Raw genomic sequence first — 15459 nt, 5'->3', positions numbered from 1 at the left:
AGTATTTTTTTTTTAAACATAAGAGCTAGTATAATATTTTGGGAGTATATTTGAGCACCGATATGGGGGAGAGTTCAGACAACTCACAGCCCCCATAAACCATGTAGCCATTATGGGTAGAAAAGGGTCATACTTTTTAGATGATTCCTTAGTGCTTTTTAGCATAGACTAGTGGATCCACTTAGTAATTCAGGTTCTATACCCTCGGTAAGGTATAGGACGGCCCTGGCAGCGTGAGGCAAAATGTCGTATCATCACAACAGCTCTTATTCCGGAAATAGCCTCTCTACCTCCACGAGGTAATGGTAAGGTCTGCGTACACTCTACCCTCCCCAGACCCCACTTAGTAGGATTTCACTGGGTATATTGTTGTTGTTGTATCACAATAGCTCTTACGTGATGGTTGTCGGTTAGAGAAACTCCCACAGCAGTATTTTGTATTTTTATATACATCAGAAATATTTGTATTTTCTTTTACAAACAGAGTGCATATTGTATCTTTGCATACATACAGAGTTATTATTGTATTTCTAAATACACAGTGTTGAAAAATCATGTTTTAAAGCTTTTCTTTATAATGCATTTTTATACACTGCTTTATATTGAAATCAGTTCAGTTGAGTTGAGTTGAGCCAGGTAAGTTCTTCAGTTCCCTTCAAGCTTATGTCTTGTTTTAGAATTCCTCTCGCATACTCGTACATTCAATGTATTGATGTCATTTGGCCTACATCTTTTTATGATGCAGACACAGGTAACCAGGATCAACATTCAGCGCATCGTTAATCCAGTTGAGCACTCAAAGTCTTGTGGTAAGCCTCCTTGCTTCCGGAGGATCCCTTTTATTGCTTTCAGTTTTATTATTAGTTCATTAGGATGTCGTGGGTCTTGTCCCGACATCCATCTTAGTTGTTTAGAGGCTTCATAGATAGTCAAATGTTAGTTCTTTAGTCTTTTCATTGTCATTTTCTTATGATGAGACTTTAGTTTACCTTAATGGCCAGTTGAATGTTCCTTTATAACATTCCAGTTTATTTCATAGGTGTATCTTTATTGAGTTAAGTCTTCCGCAGAGTAAGTAAGTCAGGCCAAGGGTTCGCGTAGGGCCAGCAATGGTTCTCGAGTGCCAGTCCCACCCAGGGTGTAGGCTCGAGGCATGACAAACTTGGTATCAGAGCATAGAGTTCAAGAGTCCTAGGGTGTCTATGAAGCCGTGTCTGTAGAGTCCTAGTTATCTGTGTGAAGCGCGCCACATCTATAATTAGGAGGCTGCAATACTTAGGAAAATTTCTCACTTCTTGCACACTCATTTCGTGCGTTAGAGTTTGATCTCTAAAAAGTTTCTTCTAATTCGTTCTTGCGTGTGTTTTCAGATAATCATGCCTCCACAAAGAGTTGTTAGAGGTCGTCCTGCTAGGCGTAATGTTGAGGAGCAATGGGTACCCAATGCACCTGAAATGCAACCCCCAGGAGAAGTTACTAATGATGAGTTCAAGGAAGCGATAAGGATGCTAAGTCAAGTTGTGACTAATCAGTTTGGGCAACAATGAGGGGCTCAACAAAAACAGGCTGGCACTTCAAGAAATCGTGAATTCTTGTGGATGAACCTTCCAAGTTTCACTGGTTCAAGCACTACTGAGGATCCAAAGAACTTTATTGAGGAGCTGCAAAAGGTATTTGATGTCATGCAAGTTGCTGATATTAATAGGGTGGAAATAGTTGCATACCAAATAAAGGGTGTCTCTAGGATTTGGTTCGATCAATGGAAGAAGAACTGAGTTGAGTATGCACCACCTACGAGTTGGGCTTGTTTTGAAGAGGCCTTCTTGGGGCATTTCTTTCCTTGAGAACTGAAAGAGGCTAAGGTACGAGAATTCCTCACACTTAAACAGGATTCTTTGAGCGTTCATAATTATGGGTTGAAGTTCACCCAACTATCCCGTTATGCTCCGGAGATGGTTGCGGATATGAAGAGTAGAATGAGCTTGTTTGTTGCTGGGTTGTCTCATCTGTCGAGTAAGGAAGGTAGGACTGCAATGCTAATAGGTGACATGGATATATCAAGGTTGATGGTCTATGTGCAGCAGGTTGAGGAAGAAAAGCTAAGGGATAAAAAAGAGTTTAAGAACAAGAGAGCTAAGACAGAAAATGAGTTCGGGAAGCAGAAGAGTAATGCCAACCGATCATCCTTCCAATAGAAACAAAAGGGACCTGCTCCATCATCTGCTAGTGCACCTGCACCTAAGAACAAAAGTGAGTACAATAGTCAGAATTTCAGAGCCAAGCCTTCCTATTCTCAGGGTAGTATGGCGCAAGAGGGTAGTAAGCCTCCTGCCTGCGCTAAGTGTGGTAGGAACCACTCAGGTACATGTCGCGAGGGCTCCACTGGTTGTTTCAAATGTGGCAAGAATGGTTATTTCATGCGAGAATGTCCAAAGAACAAGCAAGGTAGTGGTAATGGGGGAAATAGAGCCCAGTCTTCTTCAGTTGCTCCACCATACAGAGCTGCACCTAGAAGGGCTACTTCTGGTACTGGCGGAGGATCAAACCGCCTATATGCTATCACAAGTCGCCAAGAGCAAGAGGATTCACCAGATGTTGTTACTGGTATGATCCAAGTTTTTAACTTTAATGTTTATGCTTTTCTAGACCTATGAGCTAGTTTATCCTTTGTAATACCGTATGTTGTGATGAATTTTGATGTTCTTCCTGAGCAACTTAGTGAACCCTTTAGTATTTCTACACCTGTTGGTGAGTCTATTCTAGCAGAGAGAGTCTATCGTGATTGTCCCATTTTCGTCAATCACAAGAGTACCATGGTTGATTTAATTGAGTTAGACATGGTAGATTCTGATGTCATTCTTGGTATGGACTGACTGCATACCTGTTATGCCTCAGTTGATTGTAGAACTCGAGTTGTCAAGTTTTAGTTTCCAAATGAGTCAGTCTTAGAGTGGAAAAGTATTTCAGCAGTGCCTAAGGGTCGTTTCATTTCGTACCTTAAGGCAAGAAAGTTAGTTTCTAAAGGGTGTGTCTATCACTTATTCAGAGTTAATGACTCTAGTGTTGACATACCTCTCATTCAGTCAGTTGCAGTAGTAAAAGAGTTTTCAGAAGTCTTTCCAGATGATCTTCCCGGAGTCCCTCCTGAGAGAGATAGACTTCGGTATAGACCTTCTTCCAGATACTCGTCCTAGATCTATTCCGCCATATAGAATGGCTCTAGTAGAGTTGAAATATCTTAAAGAACAGTTGAAAGATCTCCTTGATAAAGGTTTTATTCAATAAAGTGTCTCACCTTGGGGCGATCCGGTCTTGTTTATGAGAAACAAGGATGGTTCCCTTAGGATGTGTATAGATTATTGTCAATTGAACAAGGTTACCATCAAGAACAAGTATTCTCTCCCAAGGATTAATGATCTTTTCGATCAACTTCAGGGTGCCAGCTATTTCTCTAAGATAGACCTCAGATCTGGCTACCATCAGTTAAGAGTAAGGGAATGTGATATTCCAAAGACAGCTTTCAGAACCCGTTATGGTCATTATGAGTTCCTAGTTATATCCTTTGGTTTGACTAATGCGCATGCGGCATTCATGGACCTTATGAATAAAGTATTCAAACCTTACTTAGATATGTTTGTTATCAACTTCATTGATGACATACTAATATATTCAAGGAATGAAGAAGATCATGTTAGTCATCTCAGAATAGTTCTCCAGACTCTAAAAGATAGAGAGTTATATGCCAAGTTCTCTAAGTGTGAGTTTCGGTTTGAGTTTGTGGCATTCTTAGGCCACATTGTGTATAGAAAGGAAATTAAAGTTGATACTCAGAAAATTAAGGCAGTGCAGAATTGGCCTAGACTCACATCTCCAACTGATATTAGGAGTTTCTTGGGTTTGGCTTGCTATTATAAAAGGCTCGTAGAGGGGTTCTCATCTATTTCATCCCCTTTGACCAAGTTAACTCAGAATACAGTGATGTTTCAATGGTCTGAAGCTTGTGAGAAAAGCTTTCAAGAATTGAAAAAGAGGTTGACTACTGGCCCAGTATTGACCTTACCAGAAGGTACGCAAGGCTTTGTTGTCTATTGTGATGCGTCTAGAGTTGGATTGAGTTGTGTGTTAATGCAGAATGGCAAGGTTAAAGCTTATGCCTCCAGACAGTTGAAAGTTCATGAGAAAACTACCCAACCTATGATTTAGAATTGGTTGTTGTTGTATTTACTTTGAAAATATGGCGCCACTATCTCTATGGTGTCCATGTGGATATGTTCACTGATCACAAGAGCCTTCAGTATGTGTTTACTCAGAAAGAGCTTAATCTCAAACAAAGTGGGTGGTTAGAATTACTCAAAGATTATGACATGAGTATTATTTACCACTCAGGTAAGGCTAATGTTGTTGCTGATGCTTTAAGCAGGTTGTATATGGGTAGTACCGCCCATGTTGAGGAAGAAAAGAGAGAGTTAGCAAAATATGTGCATAGACTTACACGCTTGAGAGTCCGACTAATGGATTCCACAAAAGGAGGAGTGGTGGTGATGAATGGGGCTGAATCATCATTAGTGTCAGAAGTAAAAGAGAAGTAAGACCAAGATCTTAGTTTGCTTAAATAGAAGGCAAATGTTCATAAGCAAAAAGTATTGGCTTTTGAACATAGGGGAGATAGTGTATTGAGGTATCAAGGCAGATTGTGTGTACCAAGGGTGGATGAACTCCAAGAGAAGATCATGGAGGAAGCTCATAGCTCCAGATATTCCATTTATCCGGGTTCCACAAAGATGTATCGCGATTTGAGAGAAGTCTACTGGTGGAGTAGTATGAAGAAGGGCATTGCAGAGTTTGTGGCCAGGTGTCCGAACTGCCAATAGGTTAAAGTAGAGCATCAAAGGCCCGGTGGTATGGCTCAGAATATAGAACTTCCGGAATGGAAGTGGGAGATGATTAATAAGGATTTCATCACAGGTTTACCAATGTCTCGCAGGCAGCATGATTCTATTTGGGTGATCGTCGATAGAATGACAAAACTAACCCACTTTTTGCCGGTAAAGACCACTCATATAGCAGAGGACTATGCCAAGTTGTATCTTCAAGAAGTGGTTAGACTTCATGGAGTTCCGGTCTCCATTATATCAGATAGAGGTGCGCAATTTACTGTGCAGTTTTAGAAGTCATTCCAAAAAGGCTTGGGTTCAAAGGTGAACTTAAGTACTGCCTTTCATCCTCAAACAGATGGGCAAGCAGAGCGCACTATTCAGACTCTAGAAGATATGTTGAGGGCTTGTGTGATTGATTTCAAAGGTAATTGGGATGATCACCTACCTCATCGAGTTCGCTTACAACAATAGTTACCACTCTAACATCCAAATGGCTCTTTATGAAGCTCTTTATAGGAGAAGATGCAGATCTACTATTGGATGGTTTGAAGTTGGTGAAGCAGGGTTGATAGGACCAGATTTAGTTCATCAAGCTATGGAGAAGGTGAAAGTGATTCAAGAATGGTTGAAAATAGCGCAGAGTCGTCAGAAATCCTACACTGATGTTAGGAGAAGGGAGTTAGAGTTTGAAGTAAATGATTGGGTCTATTTGAAAGTATCACCCATGAAAGGAGTTATGAGATTTGGTAAGAAGGGGAAGCTTAGTCCCCGGTATATTAGCCCTTACAGAATATTGAAAAGGGTAGGTAATGTAGCTTATGAGTTGGAGCTACCCCAAGAGTTAGTCGTGGTTCATCCATTTTTTCACATCTCCATGTTGAAGAAGTGCATGGGCAATCCTTCATTAATCATGCCAATATCAAAGATATTGGGATCAAGGATAGCTTATCTTATGAAGAGATTCCGGTCCAGCTTCTAGATCGCCAAGTTCGTAAGTTGAGGACTAAGGAAGTAGCATTAGTCAAAGTTCTTTAGAGGAACCAATTTGTTAAGGAAGCTACTTGGGAAGCTGAAGAAGATATGAAGAAAAGCTATCCACGTCTCTTTGAAACCGGAGAAATTCCAGACCAAGGTACTAATTCTCTTCTTAGTACTCTTTAATTTATGAGATTCCATGTTGTATTTGCATTGCTTGCTGGGTGTTTGAGTTGAATGTTAGATGTTACACCCTTAGCCTACTAAGAGTAAGCTCATTCAAGGACGAACGTTCCCAAGGGGGAGATATTGTAATACCCCGTAACTATAAAGAGCTAGAAAGAAGTTAAAAAATGGAAATAGTCATTTTTGGAAAGAAATAAAATCTGGAAAATTTTATTAGTATGTTAAGTTGGAGTTTTGGTCAACTTCAAACGATCATCACTTCTAGCTCAGGATAAGTTAGGTGTGTTTCCAAATATCGTTGGAAATATCTTGGAATAATCTTTCCAACTCCTCGAATTTGCACGATTCCAAGTGCGTATGAGTAAGATATGCCCATTCGAAGTTGGGCTGTTCAAATAAGGAAAGTCCAATCCGGATTTTGAAAGGGTAGTTTGGTCTTTTCCTTACCCAATTAATTTAATTCGTTTTAGTGAATAAATTAAGGATCAAAACTGAATTTGGTCAGTTTAGAAAATTGGAAATCTACGCTAGGGCTTGGAGAAAGGAGAAAGAAGGAGAAAACGCAAGATTCGTCTAGAACGTTCAAGTTTGATTGTGGATTTCGCCAAGGATTCAATCCTATGAGGTATGTGAGTTCACACAGCGTTGGGTTAGTTCACCCACACGCCAAACATTTTTAATTCAGCATGAATTCGTCCTAAAAGTTGAAAGTTTGAATGTTCTTGATGTGTGTTCTTGAATTTACTTTCGTTCTTGAATTTGGGATGAGATAGAGGAGTTCTTGAGAGTTTAAGGTTGATTTTAGAGTTGTATTTGATTAGATTCTTGTGTACATATGTTGGGTATCTGAATCTAAAGAGAATTGGAGAAAAAGAATCGAATTTAGGCAATTTGGGGTTAGAAAATAAAGAAGGAACAAGTCGGCAGAATCTGGGTACCACGCGGACCTCTTCCTCAGAATTGAAATTTTTTCTTCGCGGAGCGGAGCGGTCACGGACCATTCTGCCTCAAAATTTGTTTCACGACCAAATAATTAAATGCATCTCCGCGTCGCGGACTTGCTTCCAAACAATGATATCTTGATCTTTTCTCATGTTTAACTATCTAAAAATACTCCTAAACATCATGAGATCTTTCCTATCACAAATCTCAATCCTTGAATCCATAATTCAATTCAAGGATCAGTTAAGAGTCAAGTCAAGAGAAGTTAAGATCCAAGTCTAAGAAGTTCTTAGAGTCCTTTCAAGAAGTCTTTTGCAAATGCTTTTAACTTTGTTCTAAGACATAAAGTTCAAGCTGAGTAAAGAGTAAAGATTGAAGTTATTTTCTTCAAAGAAGTATATGGGGACTATGTATTCCCAAAGAGTTTAAAATGTTTTCACATTTAAATAAGAACGGAAATTGAGATTTCCAAAGAGTCTATGAGCTAGTTTTCAGAAAAGAGTTAATGCTTTCACAATTAAGCAAGAGAAGAAACTTTGATTTCCAAGATAGCCTTTGAGCTAAGTTTTTGAGCAATTATCTCAAATCACAGAAAGAAGTATGTTTTTTTAAACATAAGAACTAGCATCATATTTTGAGAGTAGTATTTAGCACCGATATGGGGGAGAGTTCAGTCAACTCACAGCCCCCATAAACTATGTAGTCACCATGGGTAGAAAAGGGTCATACTTTTTAGATGATTCCTTAGTGCTTTTTAGCATAGACTAGTAGATCCACTTAGTAGTACAGGTTTTATACCATCAACAAGGTATGTACTGATGCCATTTGGCTTGCATCTTCTTATAATGCAGACATAGGTAGCCAGGATCAACATCCAGCGCATCCTTGATCTAGTTGAGCACTCAAAGTCTTGTAGTGAGCCTCTTTGCTTTCGGAGGATCCCTTTTATTGCTTTTAGTTTTATTATTAGTTCATTAGGATGTCATGGGTCTTGTCCCGACATTCATCTCAGTTATTTAGAGGCTTCATACACAGTCAGATGTTAGTTCTTTAGTCTTTTCATTGTCATTTTTTTATGTTGAGACTTGAGTTTGCCTTAATGGCCAGTTGAATGTTCCTTTATAACATTCCAGTTTATTTCATAGATGTATCTTTGTTGAGTTAAGTCTTCCACTGAATAAGTAAGTCAGGCCAAGGGTTCGCTTGGGGCCAGTAATGGTTCTCAAGTGCCAGTCCTACCCAGGGTGTAGGCTCGAGGCGTGACACAACTATCACCTACCATAGACGACCCTTTCTAGACAAAATTCCAGCTCATAATTCGATAACCCAAAGGTTACCACCCATAGAATAACACACAACAACAATCATAAGTCCAATATTACTAACCAAGTATCTTATCATCCTAAACCACAAAAATTAATGCATTTAACCATTCAAACTTTGTGTCCAAAGGCCTAAGTATAAAATCTCCTGCAAATCTACGACGAATTATGCATTTTGAGACAGGTCCAACTACTCCGTTTAGCCTAGCCAACGTAGACGTCAAGCAACTGCTAAAGAAATATGAACATGAACTTCTAGCTTCATGGAGAGAATCCTTATGCAAGTAGATCTTGACCCTATTTGCACTAGAGTCCCTCCTCTCTATTGTTCCAAGTTTCGAGCCATCTAAGAGGATTTTTAAAGTAACCCTCATCTATTTTACCACTAAAGACGACTCAATTTATAAAATTGAAGATTTTTAGGTTCTGGTCCTATCAATCCCTCTGTAGCGACCTGGCAAGAGCTATAGTGGAGGCGCCACAGTGAACAAAAATTTACTTTGGCGGAATGACATCAGTCCGGAACAAATTTAAATTTTGAAATTTTTGTCATGTCACCCCAATTTAAATTGACAGTGTATTTCTAAAAATTTTGAATTTCACAGGAGGTGACTTTTGAATAACGTCGTAATAGGTCATTACAAGGGTGGGAAGGACTAGTAGATGCGGAAACTAATGATAAACATGATGGTGATTTTATTTATAAATTATCTTGGCTAGTATCATTTTTTATGTTGTTACCTTTCTCAAAGAATAATTTTAATATTTTTTTCTATTTATTAGTGATTTATTGAATTTATTGGTAGAATTATTGAAAGTTTTACTTTTGCTTATTGTCTTAATAATAAAATTATAAACTAAAGTTATGTGAGATATTACACCCCGTAGATTTATGGAACTTACACCTCGTATTTCGGAGCGTACCCCCTCACCCCATGTTGCATAAAAGGTCTCACCTCATGCCCCTACGTTTTAAAACACTGCATAAGATATAATAAGAAAGATACAATTAGAACTTATATTATGCTGAAACTTTTTTTTTATTTCACCAGAAACAAAGGAGCTCCAATCAAGTGTATTTTTTTTTGGGAAACTTACATAAATATACTATATTAAAAAAATATTTACCATTTATAGTAATAATATTATTTTTTTCACTTGATCACTTTTAACACATTTATAATATTGTTTTAATACATATTACAAAGAAAAATTTATTATTCACATATAATACAATTTTAATTGATGGATAATACATTTATCACACATTTTAATACACTTATAATATAATGTGTTAATTTCTTACCAAACAAGCATAATATATTTAAAAAAATTAGTTATAATACATATATATTGCATATATAATTCACTTTTAATACATATTGCAGATTTTGCTATATATTGCTATAAATGGTAATAAATAAAAAGTATCGCTAAAATCAGTAATTATTTATTAAAAGGTATCAATCCATGTAATTTTTCCTTTTTTTTATAAACGTGGACCAAAAAAAAAGATGATAGACGAAAATAAGTAGTCATTAAATCTAAATAAATTTTTTTAAAAAAATACACAATTGCATACAACTCCATTATTTTTGTCAAACCTTTTTTATTAGACTAAAATAAATGAAACTCTAAGTTGTTTTTCCCCAATTATTTTGTCATGATAAGAAAATGCACAATTAAAATAAATAATCATTGTATTTAAAGAAGAAACACATAGTTTGTACCTCATTATTTTTTACGAAACAACTTTTATTTGGCTAAAATGATGGGGTTCAAGCTATAGAAGCATCTATTGATGCTTGCATTAGGGTATACGATCTATATGACAACATGCATCACACGTCTTATAAATATAAAGGGCTTTGAGCACTAAATTGTTCTTCTCATAAAATTCGAGTCAAGTTTCTTTTTAAAATTTGTTTGAAAGAAAAAATAAATAGTTAGAAACAAATTAGTTGAGGCAAATCATCATTATACTTGGTGCACTTGTATTCCTTGTGGAACCAAACATGTATAATAGGAAAGTGAGATTTGTGAATTTAATCCCAAAAATAAAAGATGAAAAGTATTTTTGGTAACTTTGTTTGTTTAAATTTAAAGAAAAAAACGAATTTGAATAGGAATCAAAGGCAGACCTTATCGTATAAATAGGAGCTTGGTATTGGCATACCCTTCCATACTAATTTTTTTTTTTGTGTTGTGGGGTTTTTGGTTTTATAAAGCGTTTTGATTTTATGAAGCAAGCCAACACTTGAAATTACACCTCAAGTAAGTTGTTTCTTTTCTTTTCTTATTGTTTTGAAATTCTTTAGTTTAATCTCTCTGCCGTAATTTTTCTTTTCTTTACATTATTGGTTAATTTTCTAGCCAGAATTTTACGATATGCTTTGATAAGATTCATAGTATTTTAATATAATCCTAAATAAACACGAATTAACTCAACGTGGTTGAAATCCGTCTCTAGTACCCTGAACCAATTGGGTTGAATTTTTGTTGAACTGAAAATTTGGCCCTACCCCTCACAAGTCTAAATAAACCCGAATTAACCCTAAATCGATTGGATCGAATTTTTCTTGAACGAAACCGGTCCGGCTTGAAATCGGTCTCCCAGACTCTCGACAGGCCGATCAATTTTTTTTTAACTAAACTGGTCCGTCTTGAAACCGGAAACCCCGTACCTGTCAAATCAAAATTTTCTTAAACTGAACCTGTCCGGCTTGAAATTGGTCTCCCGGACTCTGGACCCGTTGGGTCAATTTTTTCTTTGAACTGAACTGATCCGGCTTGAAACCAGTCTCCTGGACCCTTTCTATGGCACTAATTTCCCTCCAAATTCAAAGTTAGAAACTGCCATTTTTCCCCCAAAATCTTTGCTCTCCTTTAGCCCTAATATATGTTTCCTTTGCTGTAACTTCTTTATTTTGTCCCATTCATATATTCATAATGCCTTGTCTTGCTAGGTGTTAATAATCATGTAATGTAAAATTATTATTTCTAATAAGGTTTTAAGTTGTCCATACTTTATAAATTGTAGATTGTAGATGTATGTGTTAGCGGAAACAATGAGTCCCACAAAGATGTTAGGCAAGAAGAAACTTCATCATATGGTCGATACTAAATCTCCCTCCACATTTAAGCGCCTAAAAGTTGATGCTACCTGCAATTTTCCTAAAAATTGTGGTTCATTTGTTTGTCAAAAAAATGGAACCAGAGAGATCAACCCGGAATTTCCAACCACCACCAAGCCTGTAATAGTCGAGACCACAAGGAATTTTCCTGAGAATTGTGGTCCATTTGTTCGTGAGAACAACGAAACCAGAGAGATCAACCCGAAACTTCCATCCAATACCAAGCCTGTGAGAGTCGAGACTAGGAGGAATTTTCCTGAGAATTCTGGTCTATTTGTTCGTCAAAACAACATAACCAGGAAGATCTATCTGAAATTTCCATCCAATACCAAGCGTCTAAAAGTAGACTCTACGAGGAGTTTTCCTGAGAATTGTGGCCCATGTTTTCCTCAAAAGAGGAATAGAAGTGATACTCAATGCTATGTTGATGCTGAGAGCAAAAGTTGTTCAGAAGTGGCAACAAATGTGGTTGAGTCAGCGCGTCCAAAAGAGGTTGGTGGTTCAAGTCATTTAAATACCTCATGTCGACCTACTAATGGAAACCAACCTTTGAAATTGAAAGAAGAAAATCTTTTGTGTGATGAATCTACTCAACAGCATGAAGTATTGGTTAGTCAAGCTCTCCAAAAGCCGTCAACCGATACAAGTGATACATGTGATTGGTTTATAAAAGATGTGCCTATTGAAAATGAACCAGAATTGCCTGCTATTGTTTCACAAGAAAATCTAATCGAAGCTCTAAATGAACTTAATAACGAAACAAGCCAAAGAGTTCACCATGAAGAAGTTTCTGACATTTGGGTAGATGATTATGACATTTCCATTTTAACATGCTCCGAATGGAACTCCCTAAGATCATGTCTCAACGCCCAAAGTACCGATGGTAAGAAAGGTGGCAAGGAGGGCAAGATTATACACAAGTGCTCAGATATTTTAGAAGAAGCAATTGATTTCAAGCCATTGCCCGGCATCATACGTCCTGAGCAGCACGATGAACTGAACAAAGGCCAGTATTTTTTCTGCAAGGATTGGGATGAATATGAATCTATGGTCATGAAGAAGCAAATGGATCTCAGAGTTCCTCAACAAGATTTAAGGAATTCTTCTGTCATGTGTGGTGTTTCTGGTCATGGATTGTCAACTGAATATGAACATATTCATAAGGTAAAAATTGTTAGAGAGACTCTGAAACTTTTTGATGACGTATATACTAAACTTTTGCGAGAAGATAAAGCAGAGAAACCTGAAGGATGATCCAAAAGAAATATCCATATAGAGAAAGCAATGACTTTGAAAAATCAGAAAAAGTGGGTAAATTGTGAGTGGACTTTTGGACATGTTCCTGGAGTTCAAATTGGGGATCAATTCCGGTTCAAGGCAGAACTTGTTATGATCGAATTACATCACCAATTAATGAACGGTATCAATTATGTGAATATTGGCAGAAAATATGTTGCAACAAGCATTGTGGATTTTGGTCGGTACGATAACAAGGCCATCTCTTCTGAAACATTCATTTATGTAGGTCAAGGCGGGAATCCAAAAGTATCTGCTAATGCGAGAGTGGAAGATCAAAAGCTTAAAGGGGGTAATCTTGCCTTGAAGAACTCCACGGACATGGGATGTTCGGTGAAGGTTATTTGTGGTCGACAAAGAGTGAATAGTGAAAAGAGTGATAAAAGATACACTTACGATGGGCTCTACACTGTGACCAAGTGTTGGGAAGAAATAGCTCCAACTGGAAAATATGTTTTCAAGTTTGAACTAAAAAGAAATCTTGGCCAACCAAAACTTAATCATGAAATTAGTGTCAAGGCCAACTAGTTTAGTCAAGTTAGATCATTTTCATGTTAACAAGGCAACAAAATCAATTATGCAGTCGGAGTTTGTTGTGGACTATGATGTCTCGCAAGGAAAAGAGAAGATACCAATTCGTGTTGTCAATGCAATAGATGATGAGAGACTCCCATCATTTACTTACATTACCAATATCAGTATCCAGATTGGTATTACATCTCTAGGCCTCAAGGTTGCAATTGCACAAGTGGATGCTCGGATTCCGAGCAATGCTCTTGTGCTTCTAGGAAAGGAGGTGAGATTTCATTCAACGCAAAAGGCTCTATTGTTAGAGCACAACTTCTTGTTTATGAGTGTGGTCCACCTTGCAAATGTCCCCCTTTTTGCAAAAATAGAGTTAGCCAACATGGTCCTTGATACCATTTGGAGGTTTTCAAGACCGAATCGAGAGGATCGGGTTTGAGGTCACGAGATTATGTCACATGCGGTAGGTTTATATGTGAATATGTTGGGGAGTTGCTTGATGAAAAGGAAGCTGAAAATAGAATAGGCCATGATGAGTACTTGTTTGATATTGGCAATTATGATGAAGAAATCCCCAAAAGGAATGTTGCACGTAATAATAACCTCAAAATTGAGTCAAATTCTTTGATGAGGAAGGATGAAGATGGCTTTACCCTTGATGCGTTAAGATATGGGAATGTTACTCACCAAACCTTTATGCTCAAAATGTCATGTATTACCATGGTGATAAGAGAGTACCTCACATAATGTTTTTCGCTTCTGAGAGTATTGCTCCATTAAAGGAGCTTACTTATCACTACAACTACCATGTTGACCATGTTTCTGATAAAAATGGCGATATGACAAGAAAGAATTGTAGATGTGGCTCCCGGAAGTGTGAGGAGAGAATGTACTAAATAACTATTGTTAGTGTGACATTTTAATATTAATAAAAAATACATCATATGTCACTTTGGACTCTTCAACTAAATCCGGAGTTGCTTGAGTTGTCTAACGTTGTGGGTTGTTGTATCCTAGAGGGGACAAGTCAAGAGACATATTGTTGGATCAGTGTAGATTATACCACAATCGGCATGAATCTCGTTAAAGAAAGTGAGATATTTGTACCTCAGCCTAAAGATTTGTTTATTCATTTTTGTCATTTTATTTTCAATTGTAATTTAATATGTTTGTTTTATATTACACCAACAACTACTAATGTGACACTATTTCTCTTGACCTGATGTTTGAAGTATAATTTTTATAATCTTTGTGCACTTGTTATTCCATTTACGTTTAATTGTGCAAACTTTGGGGGAAATAAAGTACCTATTTCAGTGACGCCTATTGCCTTCGTCTTATTCAAACATTATTGATAGAATGCCTTCAATCTAGTCTTGAAGCAAGGAACCAATTGTCATGCTTAACATAATTTCATGTTTCTTTATGACTGTTGTTTGGTTTTGAATGTAGAATAACTTAAATGGTTGCATAACCACATTTGGGAGTTAATACTTATTTGTTTTAGACTTGCTGAAATAAGGCTTACTTACCACCAGGCTGGACCAAAATCCTAACATTTATCTTAAATGCAAATGTCTATTTTCCTATCAAGTAATGAAATTTGTACATGATTGCAACACTTTGGGAAATCTTAGTGAGTTATGACATCTGCTCCTACATACTAATCAACTTGCCACTGAACCAAAGAGAGCATGGGTTGAGATTCTTCAATTCTTTGGCCTACTGTAGGATGTTGCCATATCTTTGCTAAATTCATTTTTAGAAGGTGTAATACCGAGTGATGGTGTGTTTGCAAATTTCATTCTCACAAACAAAGGTCTACGCGGAATGCACATATGGAGATTCTTGCTTGCCCTATTGTTACTCATGTGGTTATTTCATCCTTCCTGATATTCTTATATTGGTTTTAATTTGGATAATCAAACGGTAGAAAAAAGAAAACTCCAAAGATGTGGAAAAGGTATGCACCAGTAAATCAAGACTCATCAATTAATTTCTTATCACAAGATTCAACGACCAACAAATAATTTTGATGAATCCAATTTGAATTGGTGAGGGAGGTTGTACAAAGGCCATAAAGGTTGTGGATTTGGCTATGGCAATCCAAGTCAAAAAAACTACGGTGACTTAAGTGTTTTACTTAGAGCCCCTGTTTGGAATTGCTATGGGAACGCCATAAGTGCTTTTTTGAGAAAAAAA

General features: G+C 37.2%; 1 pseudogene; it reads left to right on the top strand.

Annotated features, from left to right (window-relative positions):
- The first annotated feature begins 11349 nt into the window (after positions 1 to 11349).
- LOC125823158 (histone-lysine N-methyltransferase, H3 lysine-9 specific SUVH6-like) lies at positions 11350 to 14153 on the top strand (annotated as a pseudogene).
- The last annotated feature ends 1306 nt before the right edge of the window (positions 14154 to 15459 follow it).

This window comes from Solanum verrucosum, unplaced genomic scaffold (genome assembly GCF_900185275.1).
Source record: "Solanum verrucosum unplaced genomic scaffold, falcon-dt-bn FXZP01000199.1, whole genome shotgun sequence".
Taxonomy (NCBI): Eukaryota; Viridiplantae; Streptophyta; class Magnoliopsida; order Solanales; family Solanaceae; genus Solanum; species Solanum verrucosum.
The sequence above is the reverse complement of the archived record's forward strand: the minus strand, read 5'-3'. Positions and strand labels throughout refer to the sequence as shown.